This window comes from Scatophagus argus, chromosome 6 (genome assembly GCF_020382885.2).
Source record: "Scatophagus argus isolate fScaArg1 chromosome 6, fScaArg1.pri, whole genome shotgun sequence".
In the NCBI taxonomy this organism is placed as follows: Eukaryota; Metazoa; Chordata; class Actinopteri; family Scatophagidae; genus Scatophagus; species Scatophagus argus.
Window position 1 is genome coordinate 22,453,767 of NC_058498.1, and position 16,162 is coordinate 22,469,928.

Genomic DNA, 16,162 nt, shown 5'->3' on the forward strand with positions numbered 1-16,162 from the left:
GGCTGCTCATTTTAGACGTTTAGCATTTCAAGAAAGCTGACATATTCGACTTAAGACAAAAGGCTGTGTTTTACTGATAAGTGTAATGACAGACATTCCTTTAGCTTGTCTTACACCTGTGTCGTAATCAGCTTACTTCAGCATAAAACAAGCAATGGTGACCCAAATTTGCTCCATATTGTCCATTGATGTTACTTCTTTCATTTTATTATGATACATATACACATGACAACATGGCACTGATTTGAAGAACAGTGTTCACTGTTGTTTGCTTGATCATTTAATTTGGAACTTTCTTAACACCAGCGAAAAGTTGGATGAAGGCCCTCTGCCAGACAAAGGTCACTCAGACAAGAGCACAGACAACATTCTACCACTTCCCATCCCATTTCTTTAGAAGTGTGGGTGGAGCATAGAGGTGTCTCTCACACTCTCTCTCCCTGACACACTCTTGCCGCACTGCTGTCCTCAGCATCTCCGTGGGGCGGTGACTAATTGCCCCCGTAAATCACTGTGCGGGCCTCGCGATCCTCCGTTTATTTTTCCTGACAGTAATTTAGTGCTTGCTCTTTTACACACTTGTCATCGCGTGTTTTTCCTCACATTAGAGGCTGGTGGAAAAAGGACGGTAATTAACGGTGCGACGCGCACTCGCCATGGCTCTTTCATCATAGTGTGATAATTGTGCTCCTTGTCTGTCACAGTAACCTCTCAGTTTCCCCTGGAACTTCCTTGGTGCTATTTGTCAACCCTGAGAAATAGGCAGGATTCTGGGGACCTGGCTGCGATTCGGCTCGCCTCGCTACCGGTTTTCCTATTTGTATCAAGACTGGGTCATTTATATTTCGCACAAAAGTTGTCATAAATATTAGCCTTATCCTGCACAGGAAGATAAAAGATATATGGTAAACACACCTGAGTGCTTGATAGCTGAGGAGTTCCACATCCTCCTCCGCTTTGTATTTCCTGAGTCTTTTTTATTCCTGAAAGGAAGGGAGGTCGCAGAGGAGTTGGCAGGGACAGCCTAATAAACAGTCCTTCAATTCATAGTGCTGAGATGCAAAAGCCAGGGCAGTGGGGATGCACAGAACAGCTGAGACCATAGAAAACCCATTCACTGAACTAATGTATTTACAGGAAAGCTCAGCTTCACTCATCTCTTTAGAATTTACAGTGGAGTAATGCAGTGTATATGCTGTAGAACATGTCATATTCTATTTTTATCAGCTGTGAGCAGGTGATTCACTGTCTACCTTGTTATCCTCTGCTGTTCCATGCTGGGGATGCACAGTATCCATCACCCATAACCTGCACCCCAGAGGTTAAGTCATCAATAACTTTGCTGCAGAAAATATTGCACAGGACTTGGAGGTTTGCGTAAGGTCCTTTGACTGGCTGTCCACATCCCGCTCCACGTCCCCCCGCACCCCCTTCTCCCAACTTCTCCAAGATTTTTTAATATCTTTATTCTCCTGTCACAGACAGGGGCTAATGGGATGTGTGGTCAAGATTTCAGGATCCATCACCGGCTTGCTGAAGAATTAGCATGGGCCCCATGCATCACCTGCCAGAGCTGTCAGGCCTGCTGTCTACCGTGCTTCATTATAGCACTGGCACTGTGCTGCCTGTCTCCCCTCTGCGCTTGCTTCTCCCCAGCCAGAAACCATGGCCAGGGGAAAAAAGAGGCCCTACCACGCCCCTCAATGTCAGCCCTGGTCACCAGCCACTAAATTAGGATACACTGTCGTGCTTTTAGAAATTAGGAAGAGGAGCAGACAGAGCTCCTGTCTGCAGAGGATGCTCTCAGAGACAAGCGATTCTCCCTCCCTCCTCTTATCCTTTCACTCCTCCTCCTCCCTGTGACATAGCTTTAAGTGTTTTTTTTTCTTTTTTATCTGGAGTAAAAAGTCTTTAAAAACTATTAGGGTAATTAAGCAGCATTTGGCCCCTGTCGCGCAGAAGGAACTATTTGATTACTCATGTCCCTCTGGTCGGGAGTAGGGGGTACTGCTCTCATTTTTGGTGGCTAACCCCCTTGTGTCTCATTCAGAGCCTGGGCCCAGAAAACCCCCTCGAGAGCCATTCTTTATGTCTCCTCTGCAGCGCAGATTAGACCAGCAGTGCTAAGAAGGTCACAGTGAAAATGAAGAGAGCAAAGCAGGACTACAGCTGGGGACCCTGCCCCGGTCCTTTCCCTCTCCCTCTTATTAGCAAATCAAAGCTGCCTCCAGAAAGATTCACACTCCTCACCTGATTTTGTCCTTTTCCGCTAATCACATAGCCACTTTGCCTTGACTGACAGTTTTCTTTATAATTGGCCCATGATCTGGCAAGGATCTAATAACCAGAAAATCCCCTCTGAGGGTCCGCCGGGCTTGGACAACCAGTCTACACACACACACTGCCTCCACCATCCCCCTAACACCATCTGCAAAGGGCCGTTGCCATGCCACACTGTTTGTGCACAACAGCAGCGAGCTAATCTTAACGTTCAATAATGGTGTGAATATTCAATGAGCAGCCCAGGCAGAGGATCCACAGTAGCACACTCTAATTACTGTTCATTTGCCAGAGTATCAAAGCCTAATTACTGTTCATTTTAATGCTCCAGAGAAAAGGGAGGAGAGTCAAGGCAGGGTTAGAGGAAGATGCCCTCGAGAGATCAGTCAGTCAGTCTTTATCCGTCTCCTTCGCTGTCTCTCTGCTCACAGTCACTTCATTGTCTTTGTGCAACGCGAGCGCTCGTGTCTGCGTGCGTCCTCCACGTATTCGTACGTCTGTGTGTTTCATTGCTCGAGCAAACATTCGAAATTTCTTCAAACAAACACGTTAATCAATCACATAGACAGCTTAGAGGGAAGGCAAAAAAGAAGACATGAGAGCAGGAGACGAAGGCAAGAGACAGGGTCCGTAATCCTGAGCTTATTGTTTCTTTTCTCTTCTTTATCTGTTTAATGTGTTTTGGGTAAATATCAGACAGAGGAAGGGAGGGGACTGCCTTCACACTGTCTTTGCTTTCACCAGAAGAAAGCTCCTTTTTTTTCTTCCCTCTCACCTAATCCTGACAGAAGCCACCACAATCACTATCTGCCACCCATTTGACAGTTTCTGTCACCAATTAGCAGCTAAATCAGCATCTCCCCAAACAAAAATGAAGCAATTTATATGTCTTATAAATCATTATTTAGCGCTTGTCTAAGTGGCTTTTCTTCTCTTTTCATTCACACTCCTTCACATTAGAAAACAGACAACAGTGATGCAGTTGCCGGCTCACTGGTCCTCTCAGATCTTCGGGCTCCCCGCTTCGGCACAGGAGGCCTCTATGGGCGGGGAATAAACCCTGTCTTTCTTTATCAGGAAGTTTGTCTTGTGAATTTCTACCCCTTGCTCCACAAAATTTACAAGGCATCGACAACCCTTTTAATGAGGCACACCAAGCTGTTCGCCGGCTTTCCCCATGATAGGATGTTAAATGAAAATCTGCGTGCAACATGCACGGTTTGTTATCATTCAATCTGCTTGAGACTGCAAACTGGTCATTATCCAGCCATTATTTTCCTTGATTTACAATCGCCGGTGGAGGAGGCTATTGCTGTGGCTTGTTCTCCCCTCGGTGGGACGGATGGGAACCAGCTTGAAAATTTGCATTTACATGATCCGGCTGAGCAGCTTATTAGATCTGGATATTTATTTTCCACTTAAAGCGATGTTTGATTACACTTTAATAAAGAACAGGAAAATCACTGAGCTGGCTGGGACTAACTCATCCCTGCCCAGTAGTTTCCTTGGGATTTTGTGTAATGAAATGAGAGGGACAAAACATAAGGAAGCACCAGCAAGGGGCTACGGGGGAAAACCCTGTAAAAATTATATCCATTCCCTCAGTACAGCTAAAGTGTTATCGTCAGGGAAAAGGCAATCATAAAGGATAACAAGGAGATTCAAAACCAACATTCATATCAGACAAGGATACTACTTCAGAAAGGTTGAACCTGCTGTTAAGAGAAAAACACCAAACATGCAGCCTATAAAATATGTCAGGACCCTCAACAACAGCAGCAAACACTAGAGACTGTCTCTGTGCAGCACCAAAGTGTAACAACACAGTCAAATTCTAAAGAAAACGCAAGTCTACGCGAGGACCAAATGAAGGTAAGCCACATGAGGGATTTTACCTTAACAGTGCAATTACATCTCCAAACAGTGAATGCACAGTATCTATTATTCTATTATACTGAAAACTAATAGAGAAAGAGCATAATGAACTATGTCATCAACGATGATTTGTTAAAATAATTTGATCTTGTTTTCATTTCCTCAAAAAAGAATCATTGGTCTGAAAAAGTGAGGGGAAAATAGTAAAAAAAAAAAAAATATATATATATATGCTCATTTCAATATAGAGCCTGAGGTGATTTCAATAAATTTCATTTATTTGTCCATTCAAATAGTTTTATCCAACCAACAGCTGAATACAAGTTGGACAGTTGAACAAAACCTAAATAGCTAGTTTTTTTTATATAAGCCATAAAATGCAGAATATCACAGACTTTGTCAAAATGTGGATGATGAGTTTTTAATAATCATGGTTTTCCCTAACATTAAAAGTCTTTCTTCACCTCAGCAGAATGAACAGAAAAGGGCTGTGCAGCTATGTTTTGTTGTCATTTACGGACACGTTGCTTTTCTTCTGTTTTTGGTGTTTCACACACACACACACACACACACACACACACACACACACACACACACACACACACACACACAATGCGTGAGAGAGACACTCTGAGATGGTTAAATTGTCCAACAAACTCGAGTATTCAAAATTAGCAGCTAAATTTAGAGCAGAGAAATATTCTTTACTTTTTTATTTGATGAAAAATATTGCAATGCTGTGTTCCACTAAATTCACTGACATTCATTAAATTTGGAAATTTTCTTATTGAACTGTTGAAATTTCATTCATCTACTCCATGATGAGACACTCTTCCTATTGACAAAATAGGCTTAGATTATAAAAGCATTTCAGAAAAATGAAAACAGAAAACTTGAAATTTAGGCAAAAAAACGGAATGTATAAAAATGAAAACATATTTCTTAGAGCTGCCCCATATTTAATAATCCCCTCCAGACATAAGGGATATAAAATGTTTTTCTTTTCACAAACTCCTTGTTCAAAATATCACGAAATTATACCGACTCACTGAAATATCCAGAAATACCAACATGCAAATATTATTCATTACGAAAGCTACTGAACCAAGATGTCTCTGACTTCTTCTTCTTCTATGTTAATTCTCTGTGCATTTGCATTGAAGGTTTCAAGTTTTCACATCACATTTCTCTAAGTTGCATGTTGGACCATGACTGGCTCCAAACTGCTTATGATGTCACAAAATCCTGTTGGTGCGCCCGCATGTTAAACTGAGACCTACGGTAACACCAGGGAAACTTTCCGCTCTCAGCAGATGGATGCGATAACAGCTTTCTGGTTTCAAACTTTGAATGTCACAGTCAAATCTCCAAGTGAGGTAACTATAAGCAAGACACTCCTTTGAGTAGAGGGGAAAAATCTAAGGACTAAATCGATCCATCTAGGGCTAAAATCATTCATTTAAAAGGATTATTTTATGAAGCTTTTCAACTGAATTACAAGGAAATGTACCATATCACAATATGCAAAATATAAATGATAGATATAAAATTTCACATCAGTGATAGAAGATTTTATCCATATCATCCATTCCTAATGTGTTAACAATATTTTTGTCACTCAGCAAAAATCTCTTTGTTTTTTTTTTTTTTTGTTGTTGTGTACATGTCTTTAGGGTCAGAGGTAAAAACTTAAGGGTACTGTTTATTGAATAACTATTGACAATGACTGTACAAAAGGAAATTCGGCCCCACCTGACAGGACATATGGGAATATAAAACAAATGAGTATGTCAGCCAAAGCAAAAATGGAAAATACTATGAGACTACCAGCCGTAATTGCTTATGGACATTTGCTTTAAACCAAGTGATGTTAGACTTGACTTAATCAATATTTGCCTTGAGAAGCCATTCATAACCAGGTCACAGTGGATGAATAAGTCACAATGAGTACAGCGTATCTCCAGTGTAAAGCAATAGGTCATGATCCATGATGGGGGTTGTGAAGACCAAGTGTGTTTCTTGGACACATTAGCTCATTTCTGGACTTCAAGATGATGCATTTGATCCCAACAATGGGCTTATTTACGCCACAGAGGTCGTGGACCTCACGGACAGCCGACATGAAAAGTGTAAGATAATGACAAAAGGTTCATATGCAACACTTTCTGAAATAAGAAATCTGAGTTGAAGTTTCACTATAATGGACTCACATATACACACATTTCCCCACACATAAACACAAACAAATACATAATTCCCCTCGTCCAGCTCATGTAACCACTGCTTGTTGTCCACCAAGGAGCACAGACACACAGAGAGAAAATGCAGAGGTGAGCCTTTGGCCTGGAGTGCCCCTCATTTAAGACGATCGACAAAATCAATAAAGTGAAGTATGTTTCCTTGCTCTTTTGGCTCTGTTCCCGCTCCTGAAGCATTCCCTCAAGTAACCTGCTCCAGCTGAGCTCTGGCACTGCAGCTCTTCCCCCACGTGTATACATCCTCAACCACTCTGTCTTCCCCTCAGCAAATTGAAAACTCCACCAACACAGACTATATGATGCTCTCTTAATGGCTAATGTGGTGGTGAAAAACAAACCAAGGCTCATAACAAATGCCAGAGAATGATCTGAAAAGCTTCACTTTTAGACTTAAACACTGTCCAAGCAAGATGTGTAAGTGTCTGACCAAGAAAAACATCTCAATGATAATGCAATAACAACTAACTTCTATCCATTTTCACTTGATGTTACAGCTGCTATTTGTATATTCTCTGTATTTCCATTTTTGAAAGCCATGATTTAGTTTAATGAGAAAAAACTGTACTTCAGCACAACCTGCTTTGAGCTAAATGCGAATGCCAATATGCAAACTTTACCACTACTGTAGCATGCTAACATGCTGATGCATACATCAGCATATATGTATGCCTAGGGATGATGTTTACCAAAGTAACCATCTTACTTTTCCATGTTAGCATGCTGATATTTGTTAATTGGCACTACAAAGTGCAGCTGATGGGAATGTGGATAGCTTTACCAGTATTTGGTGACACACCAAAGTACCAGATACAAATTTTGACCTGATGATGGAGCAAGATGTAAAGTCAGAGGATGACAAAATTTATGTCAGTTCACCTGACATGGAATTTGCCTTGACTGTACAAAATTTCATAGCAATCCATCCACTGTGTGCAAAGACATTTTGCTAAAGAAGTAAAACGAAAGGAAAAGCCAGGAGATCACATAAACCATTAAGGATTTATCCTCTGGGAAAAATTTGCCAATCCATCCAGCACATGTTAATAATCAATAACTGAAAACTGCTGGTGTAACTAGACGGTACGAGTCAGCAGACCACCAAAAGTCTTAGGATTTATCCTCTGGGAACAATGAAACCTGCACAAAACATCATGATAATCCCAGTTGATGGGATAGTTTATTCATCCCAACTCAGTAACTGGGATTAGTAAACAAACTGAACTAATTTAGAACCAAGTTCTGTGAGTGTACATTCCATATCAATCCCTGCCTCTCAAACCACTTCCTATGTACTTCCTCTGCTACTAAAAAGCAAGAACACCATAAATATAAATCTTTTAAAACAGATGATGCTCGCTACAAATCTCTCTGCACGGAGCTTAAAGAAGGCTTTGTGTTGAACCATCAGCAGTTTCAGAAAACATCACATCAGAAAGAAAGGTCCTGCTTTTCCCCTTTTTTATTCCCAGTATGCCCAATTAGCTAGCACCTTGCTGGGTGTGCACTGTCACCATTGGTTACTGTAGAAATGGGAGGGGGACTGAATAAGTCTTGGGATTTTAAATCTTTGATTGACACAGACGCGTCCCTCAGCACAAATCAACAGTAAAATATACAACGTACTAAAAACTGCGGTTCTGTTTTGATACTTTTTTTGTCATTTGATTATTAGTAAGATTATCACCTGTAACTCACCCAGGAACTGGCTTAGGTATTCCATATGATTCTGTATGTTCACTGTACATATCGTGTTTGTCAGGCGTCCAGTATATCCTGCCAAAACAAACGTCTGTATGCTGAATTTTCTAATTTTCTTTTCCAGAAATAGTTTGACATTGTGGGAAATTTGCTTACTTTGTTGAAAATTAGCTGAGAAGATACCACTCTCATAGTTGTGCTACATATGAAGCTAGAGCCAGAAGACTATTAGCTTAGCTTATCATCAAGAATGGGAACATGCATAAAAGTGCCAGTGTGCTAGCCGTTTCTCAAGGTTTTCACTCTTTAAGCTAAGCTAACCATCTTCAGGCTGTAGCTTCATATGTGCTATATAGACATGGTTGGTATCAATCCTCTAAGTTTCAACAAATTAACTGAAGTGAAACAGTACTGTCTGTCAGAAATAAAAGAGCAGCATAGCTGTATGTATTGTTTCTTGATTCAACTTGACTAATTTGTACAGCTTAATTGTTGTGGTTTTGGCCACAGAAACATTTGAATATATCTCCTCGATGTGTATAGAAAACAGTTTCAAAATACCTTTCTTCTGTCTAATAAGTACATGCTGAGGTGTGAGAGATGAGGGGGAAACAAAGCACAAGTCTGCAAGGTCAAATCTTTGGGTTCATAGACCCTGAGGAGGTAAATTGATTGTTGAGTGTTAGGGGAGGGGCAGGAGGTAAGCATTTAACTGCTGACAGACAAACTCTGGCCCTGCAGGGGAGTGCAGGCAGCACATTGCTTGACATCATTTCCACAGGCCTGTGTTCCACAATCCTCTTCTGTTCAATGGGGCAAGACCCTGTGCTTTTGTTACAATTAACCTATTAGGAGAAGTCTTTCATTCGCAGGTGATTCCACACTCCCTTGCGTGCCTCAATAACAGTATTTTGATCTGAGGGACTACGGCCTACAGACATTTCCGAGATAACTTCTGTTGAAAAGTGGAAGATGTTTCATCAAAAGAGATAGGTCAGCAGCAGCATGCTTCTATCAAACATAACCACATTTTGTTGAAATAAACTATTAACCACACTTTATATCCCTTGTTGTTAGGAATAAATGTGTTCTTTCTGCAGTGTATACGTAGTATATGACCTACAATAGAAACAAATGACTCCTACCCTTGGTGAAAAACATAAAAGTATTTAAAAATTGACCCCAAGGGTCTGCTTTGTCCGTGGCTGGAGGCATTATTATACCCTGGTTGTCACAAAGTACCCCCTCAGGTCATTACTCCCGGGCAGCCACAGACCCTTTGGCAGACAGAAGCCAAGCTCCATTATCTGGGACGCAGAGAAGGGCTGAGTGAAGCAAAGAGGAGAGGGGAACGAGGGGGACGCACTGGCCACGGATCTGAGGAAACAGAGATGTAGCGAGAGACAGCATCGTTCTGATGTGACGTTTTCTGGGGCCTCGCCCAGGCCTGGAATCTGCCCATTTGGGACAGGTTCTGGTAGTAGCTGGTATGTGCTGGCAGAGAAATACTAAACCCAATCAAGAACATAATTGCATATTTTTCATCTGCTTTTCATTTGATGCATATATTCTCTTTAGTTAAACTGTTTCTTTCTCGCCAGTTCCAGCCCATTGGAGCGCAGATGAGAGTGTTGTGCTTTTTTGTGTATTAAATCAAAGCAAAACCCTATTGTAAAATACACCAGCATTACCATTCTGAAAGAAATATGTGTCAAGCCACAGAGATATCATAGTGCTCACTGCATAATGTATGGTAAAGCAATACATTGAGTCTTAAAAAGGAAAAATACAGTGTATCTACAGGATACAGAGCGATGTCCATAGGTAGTTTGACTTTGGCATGTTGTTGGTTGGAGGTGTACTTCACCACATTGGATACGAAAAGAATGACTCTAGAGGTCAAGTGTTGACTTTAACGTGTTTGAAAAGGTGAGTAGCGGACGACCCAGAGCCTTTTTTGTAAACAGTGTGCCGATTTTAGAACAATGCAGCAGGACAGTGATGTTCATCATACATACCAGACAGCAAAGGAGTTTTGACCGTTAAGGACATTTTTTAGGCCTGACTATGTTAATCACGTGGCCTCAACCAAAATGATCTGATGTGCTTGTCTGCTTGAGTGGCTGCAGTGCAGATCTGGCACAAGAATTTGAAATCAGATATTAAATATGGCAAAGTGCAATAACTCTTTCGGGGACATGTATGAACAAGATGAACAAAGAGTGTACAGTCATGCTAGCCCCTCTGTGGGGCTTTACTTGTGTATGGTGTGGTACTAACTAAGCTAAACTAGCTAACTGCTAATGTTAACATTAAATGACAACAACAGTCAGAGAGAGAGACAGATAGATAGATGGATAGATAGATCTCTTTCTGTTTTACGTACTTACACACTGAACATAAAGACAGTTTATCAAAGTATTCTGTTGATAATATAAGATTTGTGTTACTATGAGGAGATTTAAAGCCAATAATGTGGTTCCATCTTAAACAGTACATACTGTTATGGAATTTCTGATAATTTCACTGTATGAATGCTGAGAGATCTGTTCTGAGGAAATGCAGAACCCCGCAGGTTTTTGTGTAATTACTCATTCATTACAACTCTGGTTTGAAGATGGGAGAACCACCATTCACCGTGTTCTCATTGAATCTCTTCCAGGGCATCACATGTGTATGTCAGAACGTCAATCAAACATGACAGCTATTTATACTCACTGAGTATGATGAAAGGTTCTTGGTCTATCACTCAGGCCCAGCTCACCTAAGAGAATGGGGAAGAAGACAGACAAAGCAGGAAAAAGGCCTGTAAATTTTTATATTCTGGGCTGTCTAGGATGCTTTCCTGTGGCAGGCACACAGCAGCCATGCGAATGTGTGCGAGCGTGTGCAGAGCTACAGCAGGAACACAGACACACACACACACACACTTTACTAATACTGCGGTGCGGGCCTTTGATGTTCAAGGTGCTGTATCTGTTGTGCACGTCTGTCCTCTCTTATCATTTCCAGCACTGGGAGTAAAACATGGAAACAAAGGCAAACAACATATTCAAAAGTGTCAAATGACACATCTGGTGTTTCATGTTAGCTGGATTATGGTGACACTGAAGCAGCTTTAGTCATTTAAGATGCAGGACAAGCTAATTGACAGCGGCTGCTGCTGGGGGTGAAAGGTTAGAGAGGCAGAGAGTATCCGTCTCTGTCATGACCTGTCCTCCAGCAAAACTAACTCTAATGAGAAGGTGGATAAATAGTTAAAGATTTCAAATTCCCTGTTGCAAAGATGGATAAAGACTCTCACCTGATGCACAGGGCAGTGGTTTTCACAGAAAATCAACAAGTATAATGTTAATAAATTAATTAAAATAGCGTTAATCAACATTAATTCTAGCAACTGATAAGTCATTCAAGTCATTCATCAAGCAGAAATGGTGAAACTCTCTGCAGCTTCTGGAATGTGTCAAATGACTGATTGGCTGGTAAACATAGTGGAGCATTCACTCTGCTTTTAGCTCTGTTTTGGTCTCCACCAACTCTTGGTGCAAATCTTGCTCTTAACTGGCTAAATGCTCCACTATGTTCACCAGCCACATCACCAGCTGCAATAGTTAGTGAACATTGTGATTTTTCCACTGAAAAAGAGTTTGATGAGAGCAGTAAGACTGAACCCGAACAGCAAATCTGCAAGCCATAAAACCAAAACTAAAGCTAATAGATATCAGAACAGATACCAAAACACTCCTTAAAGCTCATGGGAATGTGTGAAGCTGCTGGTGATACCTTTGACATTGCACATTTGTTCTATTGTCGGCATGAAAAGATTGATTAGTGCTGCTTTGAAGGTATATTTTTGTAATCAAAGGTTTGTTTTGGAGGAAGATATTTTGTACAGGCATGAGAGTCAGTTGGCATGCAGAACATTATTGGCCTGTCTTAGCTCATCACAGATATACTGGGTTCTATCTTAAAAGATGATAGGTTTTAACAAGAAACTGCAATACAGGAATACTGAAGATATGTTTCGGTAGTGTCGCCAATGCAAAATTTAGCCTTAAAAAAAGCATGGACAGATTTATTTTACCACTGTAAAATGTCCTGTTCGGCATATAATGGTTAAAGGGCTTCATTAGAAGATAAACAACTGAAATGTATACTGTCTTTCATTTTAGTAACGCATGAATTAGACAAACGTGTGTTTCTGTTTTACACAACAGGTAAAGGAACCAGACAAGACAACGGCAGATCCATTAATTCACTACAAGTTTACACTGAGTTCAGCAGGCAACCTCAGTGTATATGATGTAATAGTGTCATCTGAGTGTACCAGGGGCCACCATTTAGGCTTTTATGGCCACACTCTTTTTCTTGAAGGGGCATTTTATAGTGTGTACATTCAAACACAAGACTTCTTAGTTGAATAAATAGCAATATGCTCAAACTGAATATCTGAAGCACATGTTTTTTTGGTCCTACCACAGGTGACAAGATTTCTTGTCATTATTCCATAATGCTGTTGGTTTAAACACAATTACCTATCAATGTACATGATTGTAAAAATGTAACCAGCGACTCCATCATTTCATGTTGTTCACAGGAGACTGAGTTGATCAGTGACTCCCTGCTAAAGGACAGCTGTGACTTTCAGCTCCAGTGATAACTGCTCACTTCTGTGTGAAACAACACAAAGGCATCCATCTCATAGCGTGTGCCAGCAATGGCCTCAGAAATGATAATGAAATGACTCTGAAAGGTGTGGAGGAAAACAACTCAGTCAGCTTTATAAATCACTTCAGAAAATGATAATAGACGCTCAAATAAATTTGACAATTATTGGCTGAGGGGAAACTTTTCAAATAAACAGCTTTATGGTAAGTCATGTCTCTTGGCAGTTGATCATCATGATCACTCCTGGATCGTCCCAGAAGGTGGCATATTTATTAGCATGCAACAGATGGGAAGCATGCGTTTTCCTTGCTAAGGCTTGTGAAATTGGTCTTTTGGTAGCAGTATAAATATGATGAACTGTAGCCTATAACAGGCACTGGATTCCACACAAGGACAAAATGTCCAAATGAGCAGCAAGAGCTGCGATGAAGCTGTTTTACAGCAGTGCCGTCGGTGATTGATCTACGTCCCGCTGAGCCACTACAGGAAACAAAGTATAGAGCCTGTAATTTAGTTGGAAAACAATGCATGAGGCCGTCGGCTTGTGCATCCATTTCAACACAAGCATTCCCTGGTGCAGATAGATCATTAAACTACCAGGCGCTTTGCAATATGGTGCAGTCAATGTCACTGAAAAGATGGGACAATAAAGTGAGGTAGGGGGTTGCAACAGCAGGGAGAGAGCATGGAGATGTATTAATGTCACATAGGCTTTAGCCTGCCTCCTTAAGCCCTGCAAAGAGTCACCCAAGCCAATTTCCATTATCATATTGATTGAAATAGTTCATCATAGTGTAATTTTAGGTTTATCGCCACCCAGTTGGGAATAAGACCAAAGCATTATCTAACAAAAGCTATTGTTCCAGGGGACGTTTCACTGTTCCAGTTCATTGATGGAGTTGATTAAGTTTAAATGAAGCAGACACTGGATAAAAGTGAGGGTATTGACCAGCGAGCAGTGTGCCGCGCTTGAAAAAGCCTGATACATGCGGAAAAGCAAGATTTGCTAAATGCTCTAATCTTCAATCAAATCTAACATCAATACAGACAAAGTTTGGTAATGAGAGATTCAATGAAGCATGCAGTAGAGAGAATTAATCCCCCTCGCCTAAACTGAGTTCAACTTTGAAGCTTGCTCCTCAGGATAGATAGTTATCTAAATGCTAAATAAGAAACGTATTGTACTTTTCACAGCATACTAATCATTTGTTCATTTTGTCTCCATTATTTGTTCTCTCACACATCCCGCTTGTTGATCTGGTGATTAGATCAACCTTGGATAGTGGAGGAGAATGGAATAATGAGGCTGCCATGGAGATTTGATGCACAGCAGCACGTAATGTTCAGGCCTGTGGGAGATGCTGCCACCATGTACCGTTACAGTTCACAGAGTGGGGAATTAGGCAAAAAAAAAGAAGAGCATTTAAAGTGTAGTATAAAGATGACTTCACACTGGTCCACAGGTTATGAGAAAAGAATGCTGAATGTTCAGGGAGCTCCTTTAGTGGTTCAGTGGGGCACAAGAAAGCTAAATCTCAGTTTAGAGAACCTCGCATTCGTCTTGTTTCAGAAAGTCAACAATTACGTGCTTGTTATTCAACGCCTTATAGCTAATTCACATAGACCAGAGCAGCACCGACTGCCAACCTTTCACGGCTTTTATGATGAATTTGTACGTCACGTAGTTGGAACTTCTGAAAACATCCACAATCCTTCAAGCTCAGTGAAAAACCCAGAATCTGAAACTATTCTTATTTTTCATTTCAAAAGTTCCACTGCTGAACACACAAAGCCTCCTTCTTCACTGTAAACATCCATTCTGTTTGAACTGAAGCCTTTCAGTTTCCACATCCCACTTGGTTAAGTTGTATATCAGGCCACAACAGGCTCAAACCAGTTGTGATGTCACAAAATCAGACTCATACAGAGAAACGGTCCACCTTCAGATGGATGTGAAAACAGCCTTCTGGAATCAAACTCCTAGCATGGACCACTGCGCCCAGCGGAGCTGAGACAAGTGTAGCAGGAACATGAGCCATTGTCGATTTGTGCCCCATTGTTTCCAGTGTCATACTAATTCAGAGTGAACAATACACAGTGACACCGAAGCCCTTTGTACAGTCAAGAAAGTGTTAAATATCACAGTTTGTTTCATGTGTGAACGGTTGAAAGTCGAAAGCGCAGTGCTGAGTAGCTTTACCTGCATTCCGTCTGACGCTCCCTTAGCCGCTCACATGAATGAACTGTGTGCACTCTCTGGGATGCTCAAACACCTTTCTAATTAACTCCTGGCAAAACTTCTCAAATTATCGCGGTATTATCGGATTAATAAATCTGCACTAACAACCAATTTACAACGAAGGGTCCGAGGCAGGACTAAACTTTCAGTGTCTCCCAAAAAAACAGACGCTATTTATGTGTATTTCCTGGATTGACACGACTTCCTGAGGAAATCAAGAGTCACGTGACATTTAAAAGCCTGTATTTATTTGACTTTTTAATCATATGAACACATAGGAATCACAAGAACGCGTAGTGGTGCATAGTTAGTCATAAAAGTTAGCTATAACATTGTTTTTCTTCTGCAAAAATAAAATTGAAACAAGAAGATATTGGCCTAAAATGTACTATAAATTACATGGAATAACCACCAAATGACGCTGCTTTGGGTTGTGAATTATGGGTGTTATGTGCTTTTACGTGTTGTGTTTTTAGAACAAGGCGGAATCGGAATTTTCAACTTTTTTCAGATACATCACTTTTTCTCCGTCAGTGTGGCTGCTGCTGCGCGGGCCTGCTGTGGCAGTCCACGCAGGAGCAGCATCGTGGAAGGTGAGTGAATGAGTGAGTGAGTGGAGGCTGCTGCTGCCACGTATAACAGGTGACAACTCCCGGCACTTGAAGTAAATGTTACACATGCCGTGTAAGGTCTGATTTTTCTTCTTCTGCAGAAAGGCTTCCTGCTGGCTACGCCCAAATCCACTGCATGTGAACACTGACTTTTGGGGGTTTCATTTCTATTTTTGAAATAAAATAATAATAATACCTGTGCAGCAAAGAGCCGTCAATCCCCCTTCTGTGACAATATACTTAATTTTATTTTATATTTGTGTCTGTACCCTTGAAACGTATAAATCAAGATTTTTAGTAGCACCCATTGGGTTTTAAACCGACCAGAGTTGATATCAGTTTGTCTTAAACTTCCACTATTTATTTCCAGATGCCACCTCATTATTTGCATTTATTTTGTGCAGAATGACTGTAAGTGTTGTCAACCGCGCTGAGTGGATTTTCCAACCCCCTGTTTTTCATTGTTGAGATATGAGCTGTGGGACATGAAGTCTGAGCTGTGTGTTGTCAGAATCCCATCTAATCTGCATGTT

At 41.0% G+C, this 16,162-nt stretch overlaps 1 protein-coding gene across 3 annotated transcripts in view; it reads right to left on the bottom strand.

Annotated features, from left to right (window-relative positions):
- The window catches only part of barhl2 (BarH-like homeobox 2), a 52,309-nt gene extending 37,108 nt beyond the window's left edge, over positions 1-15,201 (bottom strand). For all 3 annotated transcript variants that reach the window (XM_046392352.1, XM_046392349.1, XM_046392351.1), the window contains exons 1-2: positions 14,980-15,201; positions 10,830-10,875 (exon numbers count right to left, since the gene is read on the bottom strand). The gene's annotated coding sequence lies outside the window, so the exon portion shown is untranslated. The remainder of the gene's footprint in view (positions 1-10,829; positions 10,876-14,979) is intronic.
- Between the last annotated feature and the right edge of the window lie 961 nt (positions 15,202-16,162).